Source organism: Glycine soja, chromosome 1, assembly GCF_004193775.1.
Source record: "Glycine soja cultivar W05 chromosome 1, ASM419377v2, whole genome shotgun sequence".
NCBI classification, from domain to species: domain Eukaryota; kingdom Viridiplantae; phylum Streptophyta; class Magnoliopsida; order Fabales; family Fabaceae; genus Glycine; species Glycine soja.
Genome location: NC_041002.1, coordinates 18,838,382 through 18,861,639, shown reverse-complemented (window position 1 = coordinate 18,861,639; position 23,258 = coordinate 18,838,382). Strand labels below are relative to the sequence as shown.

The 23,258-nt window shown below is 36.1% G+C and overlaps 1 non-coding gene across 1 annotated transcript; it reads left to right on the top strand.

The window, feature by feature from the left end:
• The first annotated feature begins 15,016 nt into the window (after positions 1–15,016).
• On the top strand, positions 15,017–15,123 carry LOC114368852. Its single transcript, XR_003657435.1, has one exon. It is a non-coding gene; the product is annotated as a small nucleolar RNA R71 (small nucleolar RNA).
• The last annotated feature ends 8,135 nt before the right edge of the window (positions 15,124–23,258 follow it).

The window sequence follows — 23,258 nt, the reverse complement described above, 5'->3', positions numbered from 1 at the left end:
GAATTGGAAAAATATCAATTCATCATGTTTTGTATTGTGCTCAATTATTTCAAACCAAGCAAAGAGACTAACAACCATCTATTTTATATCTTTTTAATTTTAGAAAATTAATTTTTTATTTTTATGATAGTGGGGTTCACTATGGTGAACCTTGTATGTTTTATGATTTTTCTCTAATGGCCAAATAGAGGTAATTAAGAACCTTAAGGGTGTTTAGGACCAAAACCCAAAAATGGAACCTTGGTGGGGAGGCCCTTTTAGGTCTAGGAGGCCCATTATAAAAGGAGGAGAAGAGAGCTCCTCTCCCCTCCCACTTGTGTCCACTAGTTTTGGAGAGAAGGAATCTTTTTCTTCTTTTTCCATTGTGCTTATTTGGGCTGGTGAAGAGGGAGATAGAGGGCCAATCTTAAGTAAGAAATCAAGTTCTTTCCATGGATTTCCTTCATTTCTTCTCCTCTTGAAACTAAGAACCTCACTCCTTTCTCTTTTGCTTTTCATGTTCATGTTCTAGGAAGTGTTCATAACTAAGTTGTGTGATAGTACAAACATACAAACATCAGGGTATAAAGTATTATAACTTGCATACAAAATGATGGGTACTCACTAACCACACCCCAATTACTAACTATACCCCTACCTAAGAATCACACATGATCCGAATTTCAAATCCTAGCCTCACGATAATTCATATTCTATTTATCTGTAATTCACATGTGTTGCCAGGCTCGAACCTCAAATGCACAATTGAAAATCAGATAATGGTACCAAAAATGTATAAAAGTAAAAAAAAAGGAAAAAGAAAAACACCTATTGCCAATCAACAATCATATATATTGATCCTAAAAGGTAACAATAGAAATAACCTTGAGAGAAAAAAGCATCAAGGTTTTTTTTTTTACCTAATTGCGGGAAAATGTGAGGATTGGAAGAAAAAGGTTAGTCTACAAGTCTTATTGCCTTCAAAGAAGAGAGAAATAATTATATGTGATGGAAAAAATAAAAGTCTAGATGAAAGAGTAGAAAAGTCTCAAGGGTTTAGGCGAGATTTCTTGATGGGTAGATACAAATAAAATGTCACACAAAGTCCATCAAAATCTGTATGATTTTTTATTTTTGAATACCATATGACTTTTCTTTAGTTGTAAAAACCTCAATTGAATATCATTGGATTTCGTTGTACTCTAAAAATAATCCTAATAGTCTTGATTGAATACTATGAGATTTTTTTAATGTTTTAAAAATCTTGATTGAATACCATAAGATTTTTTAATAAAAAAAAAGTCTTTTAAAATGTTTTAAGTCATATTGATGCTAGTGTAGTTGTTAGGGTTTTATTTCATGTTATATCCAATTTATAGGCCAAGTGTAACCCAATTGTTATGTAGTAATTGAACTATCATCCAGGTCATCTCCCAAAGGAATAAAGGAGGAATTTCACAAAATTATTTAACTAAGTACTAGGTTTTTGCATTTTTTTATTTTGTGATTGTTGATATCAATCTTGATGAATGAATGTCTAGGTTTGGATTTGGAATTCGCTCAATCCACTATAACTTTACGATTCTTTATTAATCTCTCTTGTTCATCCCCAATTCACTAATGTATTCTACCCCAGCTCCCACGTGGTCGCAGATTCTATACTTGCACGATATCCAATCCCTTAGACATATTGACACAAGCAATCAGCATTAATGGTCTTGAATTTGCAAGGCTTATCCAAGATTATTCTACCCCTAAAGATAATCCCAATTAAGTACTTGATTCATGTTCGGGTTTCAACAAGACCCATCAAAGTGCAAGTCAATTCGTAAATTCATCTATAAGATGTCTAATCAAATAAAAACATTAAGTAGGAAAACAAATAAAAAAAACTCAAGATGAAGTATTGAATTGATAGAATTAAAGTGAAACAAGGTTCATCCTTTACTCTCCTAGGTGGAAGGAATTGCACTCATAAAAATAATACAATGAAACTTAGAGCGTCTAATGGAATAATGGAGGCGTATAGTAGGTGGAAGTTTAAAATATAATTCTAAGAACTGCTCGGGACTTCTAAACCATTACAATGAATGCCTAGCTTCTTATTTATAGAATTCTAACTAAGCTTAATTAAGAAGATAGGCATAAGAAATTACAAACAAATAATATCTCTAATTAATTCCAAGTAATTATCTTCTTCAACTGATTTCTCCTTGAAAAATATCTTGCTATTGATTTTTCTAAATTTTTTATCTTCAATTTCCGCAATTTCTTCTACAAGAACTTTCTGTTGATTTTGGGCCTCTGGAGCTCTTGCCAAAATGATCTGTTTTTGCTTAAAAACTATCAAAAATTCATTAAAAATAACTAAAACATAAAATTCTACCTAAGACAAAGTAAAACTAAATTTAAAGCTAATTTGATTCAAAACAAGGCCTAAAGTTAACTAAATGTCAAATAAACATCACAAAATGCATATGAAAATCCGGTAAATTTGACATTTATCAATTCCCCAAAGAGTGAATAGGCAATTTAGTCCCTGAGATTGTACCCATTTTGCATATTAGTCCCTAACTTAATATTAAATTCAAAATAGTCCCTATCTTTGCAAAAGTGTTGCAAAATAGTCCTTCCGTTAAATTTTAAAGTAACGCCGTTAATGAGGTCAATTTTAGTGCCACGTGAACTATCCAACGTGGCACTAAAGGATGATGTGGCATGACACATGGATGTGCCTCTTAAAAGATGCCACGTCATTTGATGATAACAAAATGAGTAAATAGGCAATTTAGTCCTTGACTTTGTACCCCTATTGCATATTAGTCCCTAACTTTATAAAAATTCAAAATAGTACCTATCTTTTGTATAAGTATTGCAAAATAGTCTTTTCGTTAAATTTTAAAGTAATGTCGTTAGTGAGGTCAATTTTAGTATCACATCATTTGATGATGATAGAATGAGTGGCTTCTTCAAATTTGATGGTTCTGAACCAATTGAGGCATATATACGAAAAAGAACCCATACACGCTTGCACAAATAAAAAGAACCAAAAATCTATAGCAACAACCTTATCTCTGTAGCCGTCAACACCAATGGGCGAGGTCTGCATAACCATTCTCTTTTCCTTTTTTTGCTTCAATTACCATCAATATATCATTCAGGGTTCTGATTTTTTTTTTGTGTGTTTTGAATAGGAAGAGAAAAAACTAGAGGAAAACAAAGTGGAGGAGAAAAAAGCAAATGAAGAAGAAAAGAAAGAAGAAGAGAAAAAACTAGAGGAATCAAAAGATGACAAAGAATCCAAGGAGGAATCTGTGCTGCCAGAAATCGTGCTAGGCACAACCTTTGCAATGCATGGACACTTTAAGCACAATTTCCGGCATCTTTTAAGTTAGGTACTATTTTGCAACACTTATGCAAAAGATAGGGACTATTTTGAATTTTTCATTAAGTTAGGGACTAATATGCAACAGGGGTACAAAATCAGGGACTAAATTGCCTATTTACTCGTTTTGTTATCATCAAATGACGTGGCATCTTTTAGGAGGCACGTCCACGTGTCATGCCACGTCATCCTTTAGTGCCACGTTGGATAGTTCACGTGGCACTAAAATTGACCTCACTAACGGCGTTACTTTAAAATTTAACGGAAGGACTATTTTGCAACACTTTTGCAAAGATAGAGACTATTTTGAATTTAATATTAAGTTAGGGACTAATATGCAAAATTGGTACAATCTCAGGGACTAAATTGCCTATTCACTCATTCTCCAAACCTAAAACCTTGCTTGTCTTGAAGCAAGACTAACTAAAACTAGTAAAACAGTAAAAACTAATTTAAAAAAGTAAGGTCTCAAAAACATTTGAGTCAAGAAGCAAGGGGCCAACCACCTTAAGAGCTATTGGACTAAGAAGCACTCCAAATTGAGTGAAACACCAAAGATAGAATAGCCGCCACAATTGAGGACTTTTTTTTTGTAATTTTGTAATTGACAATTTTCTTTGTTTTCAAACTTTGTAACAAAAAGGCCTTTCATTGGAAGTAAGTTGGGAGCCTTCAATAGGTCACCCTACTTCCATTTGTGTGTAATAATTTTAGGCAATTTTCCCTTAGGATAGTGAGTGTTTTGTTGGGAACCTTAAATGAGGTCGTCCAAACACTCTTAGGATCCGCCTAGTTTGCTTTTCTTGCACTTTAATTTCTTGCTTACTTTCATAGCTTATTTCCTTTACCTTCCATTGTCAAACCGCCTAGATAGATTGCCTTTTACCAATTAATTTTTACCTTATCTTTCACACCTCTTTTAGTGTTTATTTTGGCTAGTATCAACCATAGTTTCTTATACCTTTTGTTTTCAAATCCCTAACAAGAAATAACCATAACTTAGGAACCAACAAGAGTCTTCATTCTTCATCTAGTGTTAATGGTGAGGATTCATGGGGAACATAGTTTCTTATACCTTCCGTTGGCTACCCTTAGCTTTCAAGGGTACACCCTTTATTGGTGGACTTCCCTTGTTAGGGAACGAAGGATTCATGGGGATCATCCAGTAGAGTATTGGAATGATCTTAAGAGTGCCCTTAGGAAGAGGCACATTCCCTCCTACTATGAAAGGGAGCTTATGGACAAGCTCCAAAGGCTTAGACAAGGGAGTATGAGTGTTGAAGAATATAGACAACAAATGGAACTACTCCTTTTAAGAGCTGGACTTAGGGAGGAGGAAAGAACAAGCATAGCTAGGTTCCTTAGTGGGCTTAATATGAAAGTGAGGGACAAGGTTGAACTCCTTCCATATAGGGACCTAGATGAGCTAGTTCAACTTTGTATAAGAGTGGAGCAACAACTTAAAAGAAAGTCTTCTTCAAAATCTTATGGCTCTCACTCTTATCCAAGGATTGACCAAGCCCATGGAATTTTCGGGGCTACACCTTCAAAACCCAAGGAAGATAAGGGTAAGACCATAGAGAAATACACCCCTAAGACTAGTTCCCAAGAAAGGAATAGCAAAATTAAATGCTTCAAATGTCTTGGGAGAGGTCACATTGCCTCTCAATGCCCCACAAAGAAAACCATGATCATGAGGGGTCAAGACATTTATAGTAGTCAAGAGGAGACTACTTCTTGCCCTTCCTCTAGTGGAAGTGAAGATGAAGTAAGGGGTGAAGAGTCTAGTGAGGAAGTCTACCCCCATGAAGAAGGTGACCTCTTAATGGATAGAAGGCTCCTTGGAGGTCAATCTTGTGAGCTATCTCAATCCCAAAGAGAGAACATCTTTCATACAAGATGCAAAATTTTAGATAAAACTTGTTCTCTCATTGTGGATAGTGGATCTTGTTGCAATTGTTGTAGCACAAGATTAGTTTCCAAGTTGAACCTCACTATCATTCCCCACCCAAAACCTTATAAACATCAATGGCTCAATAAGCAAGGGGAAATGATAGTTAACCAATAAGTGAAGGTACCTTTCTCCATTGAGACATATAAGGATGAAGTTAATTGCGATATAATTCCCATGGAGGCAGGACATATTCTTTTAGGAAGGCCGTGGAAATTTGATAGGAAGACCTATTGCTCATGGGGACCATTAACACTAGATGAAGAATGAAGACTCATGTTGGTTCAAAAGTTATGGTTCTTTCTTGTTGGGGGTTTGAAAACAAAAGGTATAAGAAACTATGGTTGAAGCTAGCCAAAATAAACACTAAAAGAGGTTTGAAAGATAAGGTAAAAACTAATTGGTAAAAGGCAAGCTACCTAGGCGGTTTGACAATGAAGAGTAAAGGAAATAAGCTATGAAAGTAAGCAAGAAATTAAAGTGCAAGAAATGCAAACTAGGCGGATCCTAAGAGTGCTTGGATGACCTCATTTAAGGTTCCCAACAAAACACTCCCTATCATAAGGGAAAATTGCCTAAAATTATTACACACAAATGGAAGTAGGGTGACCTATTGGAGGCTCCCAACTTACTTCCCATGAAAGGCCTTTTTGTTACAAAATTTGAAAGCAAAGCAAATTGACAATTACAAAATTACAAAAAAAAGGTCCTTAATTGTGGTGGCTATTCTCTCTTTGGTGTTTCACTCAATTTGGAGTGCTTCTTAGTCCAATAGCTCTTAATGTGGTTGGCCCCTTGCTTCTTGACTCAAATTCTTCAAGGTATGGCACCAATCCTCCTTTCCAATTCCCTATATGGCAACTCACAAGCAAGGAAACAAAGAGACAAGCAATAACCAAAGACCAAAATAAATGAAATGAAAGCTAAACCAATAGAGTTTTAACAAGACAAATTTTCAAGGATTATTCAACAATTAAAGCAATGAAAAGCACACAAAAGCAAGCTAGGACTCAAAGAGAAATCTAGAATGGCCCTAGAGTAGAGTAGAAAAACTAAAAAAAGAAAAAAAGACTCAAGAAACCTCTATTTTTGTCACTTGTTTTCACAATAATTTTCAATTGAAGTTTCAAAACTAGGATTGGTATAAAATAGGCAACAATTATAGAACAAATTTTGAGCCAAAACAACAAGCACACTTCCCTTTCCCTTTCCCTTTCACTTTTTTTATAATTTTGGCCCAGATGTCTAGAAAATTCAGTAAAAATTTCAGCTCAAAATATGTAGTGACCAATTCCCAGTAATTTATACAAGTTCGTATGTTCAAGGTGCCAGCACTAGTGATTTCAACCTAGAAATCAAGAGTAGTGTTTATATTGCTTAAGGCTTCGATAGTTACAACTTGTGTTTGCTTATGCTCAATTATCTTGAATAACACAATTCAAGAGAGCTTAAGACTTATTTGATTCACAAATCCAGCCACAACTCAACTTCATCATAGGCATCATGTAGGAAACTTAGAAAACAAAAAAAAAGAGTTCAACAACAAGACTACTTCTAGGAATTGATTTAGAACATGTTATGAACTAAATAACATGCATGAATTAGACTCAAAATTAAAAAGATAGGCTAATAATGACAAGAATACATGAACAAATGTATCTAGAATTCAATAAATAAAATAAAAATTCAACACAAACTTAGAACATAATGTGACAATTACTATGACTAAACATGACTCGAAGACAACATGGATTAAGTTATTTACACTTAGATTTTTGTGTTTTTTTTCTAATCAATATTTTGGAAGAAAATTTAGATCTAAAGGTTCACACCAGAATATTATGAATGAAAAATGATAGAACTTAAAATCAACACAAAAACATGATTCAAGAGTAGATCTACAAAATTTGAACCATAGAAATGCAAGAACAAGTGTAGATCTAAGATTTAATCGGTTTATTTTTTTTTTAATCTACTCTAAACAGCACCAAACCACAAGACAATGGAGGATATACATGGAGAATAAGATGAGGAACAAGGAATTAAAGAGAATTCACCGAACAAAAAGATAGAGGAAGCAAAAGAACATCACCTAGATGAAGATGCTCTGATACCACATGGTCTAAGCTCCATTGGAGCTTGTAGGCCTAGAATCTTCTTCATCAATGGATTCCTTTGCTTCTTGAAGGATGAATGACAGCGGAATGGAGAAGGAAGAGAGGGAGGAGATGCCACTTCAAGGAGAAGATGAGTCTAGAAGAAGCTCACCACCATAGGAGGCCATGGATAAGAGCTTGGAGGAAGAAGGAGATGCATGAAGGGTGAGGGAGAGAAGAGCATGAAATTTTGTGCTCTAAAAGGGCTCTGAAATCTGAGGTTTAATATTCAAATGATCAAAGTTGAAAAAAACTACACACACATGACACTATTTATAGCCTAAGTGTCGCACAAAATTGGAGGGAAATTTGAATTTCAATTCAAATTTCACTTGAATTTGAAATTGAATTTGTGGAGCCAAACTTTGGAGCCAAAATTTCACTAAGTATGATTAGTGAATTTTAGTTATGGTTCAGCCCACTAATCCAAGATCAATTCCAAGATTCTCCACTAAGTGTGCTTAGGTGTCATGAGGCATGTAAAGCATGAAGGACATGCACAGAGTGTGACTATATGATGTGGCAATGGGGTGTAGTAAGCAAATGCTCACCTCCCCCTCTAAAATTTAATTGGATTTGGCGTCTACCAATTCAATTAAATTTTATTTCCCAACACACATCAAATATTCACTTAGTGTATGTGAGATTACAAAACTACCCCTAACACAAAAACTAGTCTAGGTGCCCTAAAATACAAGGGCTGAATAATCCTATATTTCTAGGATACCCTAGCTACATTATAGAGCCCTAAATACAAAGATCAAATATAATGACATCCTAGTCTAATATGTACAAAGATAATTGGACCCAACCTTGGCCCATGGGCTCAGAAATCTACCCTGAGGTTCATGAGAACCCTAGGGCCTTCTTCAGCAGCTCTAGCGCAATCCTCTTCGAGCCTCTTGCTCATGGCTCTAGTGACTAGTCCCTTCCTAGGGAGGATTGCATCAAAGGAGGTCTCCTCCACCACTACATCCACTAAGGAGGAATTTGTGAGGAATGGTTTCAGCCGGTGTCCATTGACCTTGAAGCCCTTATTTGTGGATTCACTTTTGATCTCAACTGTACCATAAGAAAAAACATTAGTCACCACAAAAGGACCAATCCACTTTGACCTCAACTTACCACTCATGAGTACGAGCCTAGAGTTATACAATAAAACTTGCTGTCCAACCACGAAGTCCTTCTTAGCTATCAAACTATCACGGAACTTCTTGGTCTTCTCCTTGTAGAATTTGGAATTCTCATAGGCTTCTAAACGGATTTCATCTAGTTCACTTAGTTGTAACTTCCTTTTCTCTCCAACCTGATCAATGGAGAAGTTGCAGGTCTTTACAGCCCAGTAGGCTTGGTGCTCTATCTCTACAGGAAGATGACATGCCTTGCCAAAGACAACCCGATAAGGAGACATTCCTATGGGTGCTTTGTAGGCAGTCCTATGTGACCAAAGAGCATCATCTAGCCTGGTCCTCCAATCCTTTCTGTTCGGCTGCACAATCTTTTCCAAGATCTTTTTTATCTCCCTGTTTGAAATCTCCGCCTGCCCATTAGTTTGGGGGTGGTATGGTGTGGAAATTATGTGCACGAACCCATACTTTTTGAGCAAGGAATACATGGATCTGTTACAAAAATGGGTGCCTTGATCACTAACGATGGCTCTAGGGACTCCAAACCTGCAAAACAGATTAGATCTAACAAAATCCACAACGACTTTAGCATCATTAGTTCTGGTGGGTTTGGCTTCCACCCATTTTGAAACATAATCAACAGCAAGGAGAATATAAACAAAACCAAAAGAGACATGGAAAGGCCCCATAAAATCTATACCCCAGATGTTGGATCGAGTGGCCTCATAATAATTAAGAAGGGGGGGTTGAATTAATTATTCCTAAACCTTTACTAATTAAAAATTACTCTTCTAAGGCTTTTACTAAATTGTTAAGAGAATGAGGAGTAGAAGAGAAACTTAACTGAAAGTAAAAGCGGAAATTAAATGCACAGCGGAAAGTAAAAGAGTAGGGAAGAAGGAGACAAACACACAAGAGTTTTTATACTGGTTCGGCAACAACCCGTGCCTACATCTAGTCCCCAAGTGACCTGCGGTCCTTGAGATTTCTTTCAACCTTGTAAAAATCCTTTTACAATTAAAGATTCACCAGGGATGTACCCTTCCTTGTTCTCTTTGAACCTAGTGGATGTACCCTCCACTAGAACTGATCCACAAGAGATGTACCCTCTCTTGTTCTCAGTCAAACCCAAGTAGATGTACCCTCTACTTGTACCATAAAGGATGTACCCTCCAATGTGTTAAGACAAAGATCTCAGGCGGTTAAACCTTTGATACTTTGTGAATGGGGATACAAAAGAATTCTCAGGCGGTTAGTCCTTTGAACACTTTTGTATAAGGGAAAGGGAAGAATCAAAAGAATTCTCAGACTGTGTCATTTTGAATTCTTTGACAAGGGAGAAGGGAGACACAAAAGAATTCAGGCGGTTACTCCTTTGTTCTTTTGGAAAATGGAGAAGAGAGACACAAAAAGAACTCAGGTGGTTAGTCCTTGGCGAATTCTTTTTGGCAAAGGGAGAAGAGAAGAAAAGAATGAATAGCACAAGTTTTCAAGGTTTAGAAAACCAGAAAACTTTGGATAGCTTTTGGTACAAAGAAGAAGAAGAAGTTCAAAGAGATTCAAGGCTTGTAAAGGATTGTATGAATAAGTATTCAAGATTTTTGAAATTCAAAACGAAGCCTTGCTTTTATAGACTCTTCATGTCTGGTCAAGACAACCATTAGAAGAGTTATAACTTTTAGAAAAACTAAAAAAAACCAATTTAAAAAAGTCAAAAACCATTTGAAGAGTTACATCTTTTGATTTATTCAGAAAGAAACACTGGTAATCGATTACCAAATCAGTGTAATCGATTACACAAAGCTTTTATGTGAAAGGATGTGACTCTTCACATTTGAATTTGAATTTCAACGTTCAAAGGCACTAGTAATCGATTACCAAAACATTGTAATCGATTACAACTTTTTGAAATTAATTGGAATGTTGTAAATTCAATTTGAAAACTTTTTCAAAACAATTTTGCTACTGGTAATCGATTACAACAATCTGGTAATCGATTACCAGAGAGTAAAAACTCTTTGGTAAACATGTTTTGAGAAAAATCATGTGCTACTCAATTTTTGAGAAAAACTTTTCATACTTATCTTGATTAAGCCTTCTCTTGATTATTGAATCTTGAGTCTTGAGTCTTGAATCTTGATCTTGATTCTTGAGATCTTGAACCTTGAATCTTGATTCTTGACTCTAAACTTTCTTCTTGAGTCTTGAATTCTTCTTGATTCTTATCTTGAACTCTTGAATTGTTCTTGATTCACTTGAGTTGTTCTTTGATTGATCTTTGAGCTTTTTGTCATCACCTTTGTCATCATCTTTTGTTATCATCATTGTTATCATCAAAACACCTTTGAATCATTCTTGATTCACCATGAAGCTTTGCTTCTACACCAGACATCAAACACCTCACAGAATAACATGGGTTGTTGAGGCATTTGCTGTCTCCATAAAGGTGAGACGCCTGCTCTCTAACAAGGCTCACAAGTGCTACAGATTCTCCACTCATCCTTGAAGATGGTGGGCCAATAGAAACCGCAGTCAAGCACCTTGCGAGCTGTCCTCTGTATGCCAAGATGGCCACCTGGTGCAGAAGAATGACAAAATTGCAGGACCGAGTCAATCTCGTGGTTTGGAATGCATCTCCTAATAACCTGGTCACTGCACAACTTCCACAAATAGGGGTTATCCCAAATATAATGCTTAGCATCGCTCTTAATTTTATCATTTTGAGCTTTAGATGCTAAGGGAGAAAAAACATAAGCAACCAAATAATTCACAATATTAGCAAACCAGGGAGTGGGGAAGGAATTAGAAATACTATACAGAATGTGCAAATGGTCATCCGAAAAATCATCCCGAATGGGTGAGTCCTCAGACACACGCTCAATCCTACTCATATGGTCAGCCACGAGGTTCTGCACACCGCTCCGATCACGGATCTCCAAATCAAACTCTTGGAGCCAAAGCATCCACCTGATCAATCTAGGCTTTGATTCAGCCTTCTTCAATAGGTACTTTAGAGCTGCATGGTCAGTATAAACAATAACATGAGTAGCAAGCAAATATGAATGAAAATTTTCAAGAGCAAAATCTATCGCTAATAGCTCCTTCTCTGTGGTAGTGTAATTTTCTTGAGCAGCATCCAAAGTTCTGGAAGCGTAGTAGATCACCTGAGGCAGCTTATCAATCTTTTGAGCAAGGATAGCCCCCAATGCATAATTGGATGCATCACACATTAGCTCAAATGGGGTTGTCCAATTAGGTGCCTGAATGATAGGGGTGGTAGTCACCGCACGCTTAAGGCAATCAAAAGCCTCTTTGCACCGATCATCAAAATCAAACTCCACCTCCTTTTGCAGCAGATTGGATAGTGGAAGGGCCACTTTGCTAAAATCCTTGATAAAATGCCTATAAAACCCTGTATAAGCAAGAAAAGAACAAACCTCTCGCACGCAAGAGGGGTAAGGCAATTGTGAAATAACATCTATTTTTGCAGGGTCTACCTCTATGCCCCTATTGGAAATTATATGCCCTAAAACAATACCTTGTTCTACCAAGAAGTGACTTTTTTCAAAATTCAGCACAAGGTTAGTTTCAATGCATTAAGAACTCTATCCAGACTATCCAAACATGCATCAAAAGAGGATCCATAAACAGTAAAATCATCCATAAACACCTCTATGCAACTCTCTAAAAAATCATTGAAAATGCTAAGCATACACCGTTGGAAGGTAGCAGGGGCGTTGCATAGGCCAAAGGGCATCCTTTTATAGGCAAAAGTGCCAAAGGGACAGGTGAATGTGGTCTTTTCTTGATCCTTAGGAGCAATATGAATTTGTAAATAACCAGAAAAACCATCAAGAAAACAGTAATGAGACTTACCTGCCAAGCGCTCAAGCATTTGATCAATGAAAGGCAGGGGAAAATGATCTTTTTTGTTTACCTGATTCAGCCTCCTATAATCAGTGCAGACTCACCAACTGTTCTGCACTCTTGTGGGAATAAGCTCATCCTTTTCATTCTTGATCACTGTGAGGCCTGTCTTCTTAGGAACCACTTGGACTGGACTCACCCATTGGCTATCAAAAATGGGGTAGATGATTCCAGCTTGTAAGAGCTTGGTCACTTCCTTTTTCACCACATCTAGAATGACGGGGTTGAGTCACTGCTGTGGCTACCTCACTAGCTTAGCTCCATCCTCTAAAAGTATCCTATGTATGCATGTAGATGGGCTAATACCAGGAATGTCTGCTAAAGTCCATCCAATGGTTTTCTTGTGCTTCTTGAGAACTAGCAACAACTTCTCCTCTTGCTCAGCAGCAAGGAAGGCAGAGATGATTACTGGAAATTTTTTCTCGTCCTCCAAGTAAGCATATTTGAGGGTTGCTGGTAAGGGCTTCAACTCTGGTGTGGGTGGTGGTTGAACCGGGGGAGGAACCATGGTAGGAGAAGAAGAAGGTTCCTCAGCTTGTACCTCATAAAGCAAGTCAGAAGTATATGCACTTCCTGCAACATGGTTAGTGCATTCTGACTCTAAAAAATCAACATCAAGAGGTACAACACCAAAAAATTAGAACCAGACTCAAAATTAAATTCACTATCGGCATAAAAATCAGATACAGGATCAAATTCAAACTCAAATTCAGATTCAATGCATAAGGGATGACAAGTATACAGATCAGATAAAAATAGATGTTTCCTACCATAAAGAACAAAATCAAACATATAATCATCAACAATCTGATCAATTATCTCAGCATGAAAAACAGAATGATCCTCAGTTGGATGTTTCATTGCATCATGAATGTTAAAATGAACAACAATATCACCAAATTCCATAGACAATGTGCCAGCATAAACATCTATCTTGGTTTGGGCTATTTTCATAAATGGCCTGCCTAAAATAATTGGAACTGAACCATGGGAAAATCCCTCTTCCATATTAAGAACATAAAAATCAACAGGAAAAATAAGTTCACCAACCCGAACTAGCACATCCTCTTTGAAACCTGCGGGGTAAGCAACACTTTTATTTGCCAAATGAATCACTACATCTGTAGATTGCAAAGGTCCAAGAGATAAAGAATTGAAAATGGACAGAGGCATGACACTAAATGATGCTCCTAAATCTAGCATGGCATTCTCAAATTTATTGTTCCCAATAATGCAAGGTATACAGAAAGTACCTGGGTCCTTACATTTCTCAGGAATGTGAGGAACAAATTTACCTATCAATGCTAACACATTTTTGCCCATGTTAATCCGTTCATTTCCTTTGAGCTTCCTTTTGTGGGTGCATAGCTCCTTTAGAAACTTGGCATATCTTGGAATCTGCTTGATGACATCTAGCAGAGGTATGTTCACCTCTACTTTTCTGAAGGTCTCCAAGATCTCCTTTTCTGCTTCTTCCATCTTTTTGTTTGGAATTGCTCTAGGTGGGAATGGAAGAGGGATAGGAGACTACAGTAAGTCAGAATTACTAGAAGAAGGTCCACCTGCATGAAAATTTTTGTTAGGAAGCTTTCTCTTTTGTGCAACTATCTCATCCTCTTTTTCAGGTGTAGAATGAAGCTTGACAGGTTCAGGTGCAGGTGCTGCTACTGGTGGAGGCACTTGAATTTGGTTGCCAGACCTCAAGGTGATGGCACTCACATTTTTTGGATTCTGCACAGTTTGTGAAGGTAATTTGTCAGAATTTTGGGACTGAGCTTGGTTCATCTGAGTAGCCATCTACCCCATTTGATTTGTCAAATTCTGAATGGAGGCTCTTGTCTCTTGCTGAAATTGCATATTCTGGATGGTCATTTGCTGCATTGGAGGAGGAACATATGGCTTGCTTGGACCAGCAGGATTCTGAAAAGGAGGGATAGGTTATTGTTGTTGTTGTGGAGGACTTGTCCATCTCAGATTTGGATGATTCCTCCAACCTAGATTGTATCTATTGCTTGAAAGGTCATAATTATTCTGTTGTTGTTGGTTTTGCTACTGAAGAGGTCTACTATAAATGTTTGCAGCATAAGCTTTAGGTTGCTAATTGACTCCAGATTGCTGCAAAGAAGGACAAAGATCTATATGGTGATCTGCAGAAGAACATAGACCACAGACTCTTGCAACAGGGGCAGATGCAAATTTCTGATTCATGGCAAGCTGGGTTACAAGGTTGACCAAGGCATTAAGTTTTCCTTCAAGCTTTTTATTTTAAGTAGATGAAGATGAATCCATGGCCACCTCATGGACTCCACTAAGAACAATAGCATCATTTCTTGCACTGAATTGTTGGGAGTTGGAAGTCATCTTCTCTATCAAATTCCTAGCCTCAGTAAGGGTCATATCACCAAGAGCTCCACCACTGGCAGCATCAATCATACTCCTATCCATGTTGCTAAGTCCCTCATAGAAATATTGAAGAAGGAGTTGCTCAGAAATCTTGTGGTGGGGACAGCTTGCACACAATTTCTTGAATCTTTCCCAGTCCTCATACAAGCTTTCTCCACTAAGTTGCCTGATGCCTGAAATGTTTTTTCTGATGGCAGTGGTCCTAGATGCAGGGAAGAATTTCTCCAAGAACACCCTCTTAAGGTCATCCCAGCTGAAAATGGACCTGGGAGCAAGGTAGTACAACCAATCTTTTGCTACTCCCTCCAGAGAATGAGGAAAAGCCTTTAGAAAGATATGATCTTCCTGGACATCAAGGGGCTTCGTGGTGGAACAAACAATATAGAACTCCTTAAGATGTTTATAAGGATCTTCACCTACAAGACCATGAAACTTGGGCAGCAAATGTATTAGTCCAGTCTTGTTAACATATGGAACACCCTCATCAGGATATTGAATGCACAAGCTTTCATAAGTGAAATCAGGTGCAGCCATCTCCCTAAGAGTCCTCTCACGAGGTGGAGGTTGAGCCATGTTCTCAGCAAAATCAGAATATTCAGAATCGCCCTCAACAGAATGCTCAAAATGCACAGAATGACTAGGATGCACACTATGCCTAACTAATCTATGAAAGGTTCTATCTATTTCAGGATCAAAGGGTTGTAAATCACCTGGATTGCCCCTAGTCATGCACTATATGCAGCAAATAATGTGTTTCTAAACAAGCACCTAACAAGGGGTAAAACTATAACTATACTCAAATGATATCAAAATGAGCTGAAATTTTGTGAGGAAAACCCTAAAATCATGAAAAGAGAGCACAAAAATTTTCAAATAAAAATTCAAAGTCTAACTATGAAAACTACCTAAGAGAAGTTTAGAAAAATAGGACAATAATACTTGAAAAATAAAAAAAAAAAACTTAGTAAACGGCTGATTTTTGGAGTTTGGAAGACCCCAACCGACTAAAACAGTTGTTGAATCAGTCGCTGAATCCATTGCTAAAATAGTCACTAAAAAAATCACTAAAAAGGAAATGCAAATGAAATGCAAAACAAAACGCTACACAAAATAAGACAACTAAACACTATTATGAACCTTTGGCCCATTGCTCCCCGGCAACAACACCAAATTTGATCGAAGTCGCACTCGAATCGAATAAACATTAAAAATGCAGTACCTAGGAAGTGATCCTAGGTCGTCTCCCAACGAGCAATGGTCAACCAAACGTTCATAACAGATAGTAATAAAACAGTAACGAATTGGGGGGGGGGGGGGTTGTTTATTTTTGTAAATTAAACAGCGAGCAAATTTTAATTAGAAAATATCAGAATTAAAACACGTTTTTTTCCCTTGATTCACAAGCAAGTCTCTTATCCTAGGTTATGAGGATTTATCCTTTATCAGTTCAACCACTTAATCCAACCCTAAATTAAATTACTAAGCAAAATTTAACATAAGGCATTCATTATGTGATTAAGCAACACATACACCAATTAATCATGAATGAAACTGATCATTAAGCATGAACGTAATTTAAGCGCAGAGACAATTAATCAAGCATTAAGCATGCATGGATTAATAGCAACAAATACAGAGTAATTGGTGAAGAGGAAAAACTGAGCAGAATGCAATAGTAATAATAAAACCTCGAAGAGAGCTGTGCTTGATCCTCAAGAGAAAACAACGCTGGAGACTTAGCCTTCCATTAATCAATAGCAAACGAAATTGTAGTAGAAAACTAGAATTATTCTCCAAACAAAAAGCTAAAATGAAAGAGAGAGAGAGAGAGAGCCTAAAACTAGAACCTTGGTGCTGTTATATAGTTCTCAACCCCAAAGCTTACAAATCTGTTTTAAATCCAAGCCCATAAATAAAATAAAATGTAGATAGATAAGATAAGATAAAATCTAGATGAATTAATATCTAGATGAAATAAAATCTAGATAAGATAAGATAAGATCAAGATAAAATAATATCTAGATGAGATAAAATCTAGATAAGATAAGATTTGGTAGAATAAAATTGCCTGCTCTCTTCAAGTCCAAGCCCAATTCTGGATTCAAGCTCAATTACTTATAGTTCTCCTAAAATTAAATTAAAAACACAAAATTAATCCAGTAGGCCCAAATGATAAAATTGCATAATTAATTTGACAATTAAGGCTAATCAGTAATTAAAATGTTGACAAAAAGGGTTAAGAAATATGAGAAAATGATGACACATCAAGCAACATGAACAACATGAAGACTAAAGCTTGAAGCTTGAAGAAAAGCTTGAAGATGTTTTGTCTTTTACATGCCCAACTCCCTTGAGTGGCATTTGTGTTGGTTGTTATATTGAATGTTGCATCTTAGTCCATAACATATATTTTGTGCATCATGCATCTTAATCGATTAAAAAGATAATCTAATTGATTAGTTCATTGAATTAATCGATTACCTTGTAGATTTAATCGATCATAGGCAGTTATGACTGTTTTCTCTATAAATAACCAACTTGTGTTCTCTTAAAAAAAACAACGGAATAAGCTTCTGAATAAACTAAGATCACATCCTATTATTAGTTAAAGAAAAGAGATAATAAAAGTGCTTTGAAAAGTAACTCACACCTTCAAATCTTTTGGTTGTGAAGATCTTTTGTGATAAGTGAGTTGTGTCACTTTCTTGAGTTCAAGAATAACACCTCTTCAGTCAAGAAAGGTTTTGCGGAAAGGATTGATCAAGTTGTGTCTATCTTTACTCTTGGTTTTTGTGTATGGTTTTACACATCTTTTTTTTTTTGTGCATGAATCACTTAAGGCATGCTAGAATAGGTGTTTCTAGTTTGGGCTCAGGATAGGTTTCTCTTAAGCTCTTATTCACAGAGGACCCTAGTGTTGGGTGCCTAAGTCTCTTTTTCCAGGGTGGGAACTGTAGATTGCTTGTGATTGCTTGTAAGGATTCTATATGCATTGTGAAAATCTAATTCGGGTTTTGGATTAGATAACTAGATTAGCTTCTCTAGTGATAGAGAGTGAACAAGTATAAAAAGGTTGTGTACTTATTCTCTTGACCTGATCTTTATCTCTCATTCTAGTCTGAATCAGTTTTGTAAAGGTTCAAGAATATATCTTTGTGAAAGAAAAACTTTAATGAAGTATCTCATGTAAAGGGTGGATTGATTCAGTATTGATTGAGTTCAATTTATGAAAGTTTTGCGATATGATCCTTACAAAAGAAGTTTTTGTAACTCTGGTTTTAAAAAGTTCATTTTGTTTTGAAAACCAATTCACCCCCCTCCCCTACTCTTGGTTTGTTGAGTACCATCATCTTTTTTCAATTGGTATCAGAGATAAGTCTTGAGAGTTACTCGAGATCACAGTTTATCTAAAGATGGGGTCAAAACAAATCACTTTCAAAGAGGGTGCATCTTTAAATCGACCTCCTTTGTTTGTGGGTGAACATTTTTCTTTTTGGAAAAAGAGAATGGAAATCTTTATTCAATGAATTGATCCTGATGCATGGAATGACATTGTTAAAGGTCCTTTCATTCCTACTAAAGAACTGAATGGTGAATTAGTACCTAAAGAATGGGGTGAGATGAAAGATGACGAGAAAAGAAAAGTGCAAGATGATAAAAAAGCAAAAAACATTTTAACTTGTAGTTTATCTTCTGTTGAATTCTTTCATATTGTAAGGTGCAAAAGTGCAAAGGAAATTTGGAATATGCTTGAAGTCACTCATGATGGCACAGAGGATGTGAGAAGAGCAAGAAAGCACACTCTTTTATCCAAATATGAAGCGTTTCTAATGAAGAATGTTGAAACCATTTCAGAACTTCAAACAAGATTCACTCATATTGTGAACCATCTCTTTGGTCTAGGAAAAAGGTTTGAAGATGAAGAGCTGAACATCAAGATCCTCAATTGTCTTACAAGAGCTTGGGAGCCAAACATTACAGCAATCAAGAATCCAAGAACTTAGTTACAATGACGATGGAAGCTCTCTTTGGTAAATTGCTTGCATATGAACATGAGCTGATTCAACAATCTGATGTAGAAGATATAGAAAAGAAAAGGAAAGGAATTGCACTCAAAGTCAAATCCTCAAAGGAAGATTACAAGGATAGTTCTAGTAGTGAGGAAGATGCAGAGAATTTCAATTTAAAGGTAAGAAAATTTGGAAAATTTCTCAAGAAGTCCAAAGACAAAAATTCTTTAAATCCTCCAAGAAGATTGGAAACAACAACAACAACTTCATATACTTCAAATATGGTAAGGGTCATATCAAATCTGAGTGTCCTATCTACCTTAGAAAACATGTTGGTGAAAAGAAAGGAAAGAAGGACAGAAAACAAAAGAAAGCCTACATAGTTTGGGAAGATAATTTGTAAACAACCTCCGACTCTTCTAGTGATGAAAAAGTTGTAAATGTATGCTTAATGGCAAAGTCAATGGATGGCTTATCAACCATTCAAAAAGCTGAGGTAAATCCTGAACTTAAAAGAATTTTTGGAAGCATTTAATGAAATGCATCAAGAAGCTCAAAGGCTTGTTGTTTTAAACAAAAAGCTGAAAAACGATATGAAATTGCATATCACTAAATTGGCATGAACACAAAGTGAGCTAGATAAATTGAAGCGAGAAAATGAAAAACTCATTTCAAACTATAAAGTCACTAGTTGTGATTTTACCTCTACTTCTTTTAACATGAATGATTACAAGTCTTTGCAAACTGAAATTGAAAATTTCAAAAAGATTCACTATGCTGAACGTATGAAGTTGCAAACTGAGCTTTTCTATCTCAAAAATCTGTTTGGAAAATTAAACAAAGGAAAGAGTGATCTCAATCACATGCTTAGCGTGCAAAAGCATACTATAGATAAGACTGGTTTGGGATATAACAAGCAAACCACCTTTTCAAAGAAAACTAAGTTTGTATCCTCAAGAGGGGTGAACCCAAACAAGGTCTCCAAAAAGAAGAACATAGTGTATTCTAAGAGAAATGTAAAGACATGTCCTTATTGCCTGAAAAGAGGTCATACACCATATAAAAGCTATGTTAGGAGATTTGATGTTCCAAGGGGCAAATGTATCTACATTCCAAAAGATTTATTTGTGAAGATTAACCCCATTAGACCCAACTTAAATTGGGTACCACCTCACTCTAATTGATTTTTTCTTGTAGGTGTGCCTAAAAGCAAGGGACTCATTATGGTACTTGGATAGTGGCTGCTCTCGGCACATGACAGGTGAGAAGTCCAAACTCACTGACTTTATGTCAAAAGATGGAGGATACGTCACTTTTGAAGACAAATATAAAGGGAAAATTATGGGAGAAGGAAATATTGGAAATTAGTACAAAACACAAACAAAGAATGTTCTATATGTTGATAGACTAAAGCATAACCTCCTGAGCATTAGCCAACTATGTGACAAAGGCTTCAAAATCAAATTCAACAAGAATTGTTGCCTTACTAGTGAAGCCATATCCAGTGAGGTTGTCCATATTGGTAAAAGGATAGGTAATATCTATATGTTAAACATTGAACATGCATCGTTTCATGAACTGAGTTGTTTGGTAAGTAAGAAAGATGATTCTTGGTTGTGGCATTGTAGGACTGCACACATAAACATGCATCATCTCAATCATCTAGTTAGGAAAGATTTAGTAATTGGTCTTCCAAAACTAAAGTTTGTGAAAAAAAAATTATGTGAAGCTTGTAAAAAAGGGAAGCAAATCAAGAACTTTTTTCAAAGTAAAAACGTTATTTCTACTTCAAAATCCCTTGAACTACTTCACATTGATTTATTTGGTACCTCTAGAACTATGAGTTTCGGTGGTAATTACTATGGCTGAGTTATAGTGGATGATTACTTAAGGTTCACATGGACTTTGTTTTTGAAAACCAAAAATGAAAAAGGTCTTAACATTGTTTCACTTAGAAGTGATCATGGAGGTGAATTTCAAAATGAGTCTTTTGAAATCTTTTGTGAAGAAAATGGAATTCACCACAATTTTTTCGTCTCAAGAACACCTCAACATAATGGTGTTATGGAGAGGAAAAATAGCTCCCTTGAAGAAGGTGTAAGAACCCTCCTAAATGAAACAAAGTTACTTAAGTACTTTTGGGTTGACGTTGTACACACTATTTGTTACACCTTGAACAAAGTACTTATTAGAATTATTCTAAAGAAAAATCCTTATGAACTGTATAAAGGAAGAAAACTGAATATTCCTCACCTGAGAGTCTTTGGTTGCAAGTGTTTTGTTTTAAACAATGGTAAAGACTCCCTTGGCAAATTTGATGCAAAGGCCGATGAGGCTACTTTTCTTGTTATTCATTGGATAGTAAAGCATATCAAACCTATAGTATATGATGAAACTAACTAGTGTTGAAGAATCTGTTCATGTAGTATGTGATGAAACTACCTCTATTGTTCAAGATATTTTTTTAGAAGAAGATGCAAGTTTTTAGGAAAAAGATTCTGCTCTTAAAGATGATATCAAATCATAAGATCTTAAACAAAGAAAAGAGATCTATACAACAAAGCCTAAAGAATGGAGAACTCAGAAAGACCTCTCCTTGGATAACATCATTGGAGAAATCTCAAAGGGTGTCTCTACTCGCTCTAGACTCAGGGTCTTGTGTAACAAGATGGCTTTCATTTCTCAGGTTGGACCAGGAAACATTTATGAAGCCTTGTGTGATAAACACTGGTTGATGGAAATGCATGAAAAGCTAAATCAGTTTAAAAGAAATGAAGTGTAGGACTTAGTTCCTAAACCAACCTCTCACGAGTCAATCAAAACCAAGTGGATGTTTTGAAACAAACATGATGAATCTGACATCATAGTAAGGAATAAAGCAAGATTGGTTGCAAAAGGTTACAACCAAGAAGAAGGAATTGACTATGACAAAACCTACGATCCAGTTACACGATTAGAAGCCATAAGACTACTGCTTGCATTAGCATGTATCATGGATTTTAGACTTTTTTAGATGGATGTGAAGATCGCCTTCCTCAATGGTTTCATTGAAGAAGAAGTCTATGTAGATCAACCACCAGGATTTGTGGACTACGAACATCCTAACCATGCCTATAGACTGAAAAAGGCTTTGTATGGTTTGAAACAAGCACCAAGGTCATGGTATGATAGATTAGGAAGTTTTCTAATTGAGAAATCTTTCACTAGAGGCCAAGTTGACAAAACATTGTTTATTAAGAGAGTAACAGTGAGTTGTTAATTGTTCAAATATATGTTAAGGATACTATATTTGGTGCTACTAATGAAATTTTGTGTAAGGAATTTTCCAATTGTATGCAGAAAGAATTTGAGATGTCTATGATGGGAGAGTTGAACTTCTTTCTTGAACTCTAGTCAAGCATATGAAACATGGAACCTTCCTAAGTCAAACCAAATATTGTACAGAACTAATTAAGAAATTTGGCATGAAAAAATGCAAAGAAACATCTACTCTAATGGCAACTTCAACCTACCTTGACTTAGATGAGAAAGGTAAATCAGTGGATGAATCAAGATATAGAGGTATGATTTGATCACTTCTCTACTTAGTTATTGATGTGCCATCATTTTATTCTATTTTCTAAACCCTTTTTGCACCATTTTAATTATTGATAGGTCTTAATTGTCAATTAATTAGGCAGTTTTATTATTTGGGCTCATTTAGCTAATTTGATGTTTTTAATCTAATTTCAGGAATTAATGAAACATTGGGCTTAATCCGGATTTTGGTTGTGGACTTGAAGAGGGCAAATAAAGCAGCGCTTACATTAGTTAATTTCTAATTAGGAAATTTCGCAATTTTATTTTATGTTGTTCAGTGTTTATTTCGTTTTGGGCCAGAGTATTGTAATAGGGCCCAGTGACTTTGAGTGACTCTTTTTAAATAGCTGCCTTGGGATTCGTGCAAGGGATTTTGTTATGTTATTTTCATTATTCAGAGCTTTGGTTTTAGGTTTTCACGTTTTTTTGTTCCCTTGTTACGGTTTTCGTTCTTAATGCAAATTTCCGTTTTCTGCTTCTAATTACGAGTTCATTCTTGCTTCTTCTACTTTCATATACGTTTCTGTCTCATTTACGTTTTTTTTCATTTACGTTTCTGCTTCATGTTTCATTTGCGTTTTCTGTTTGAATCCATGGAAGGCTAGATTTTCTGGTGTTGTTTCCTTTTGAGGACGAAGCCCAACTCTTTTTGAGGTTTCGCTTGTAATGTGGTTTCCTGGCAGTTTTCCCTTCACCAGTTATCCCAAATTCATGAATATTAATCAGTGCACGCTTCGTGTT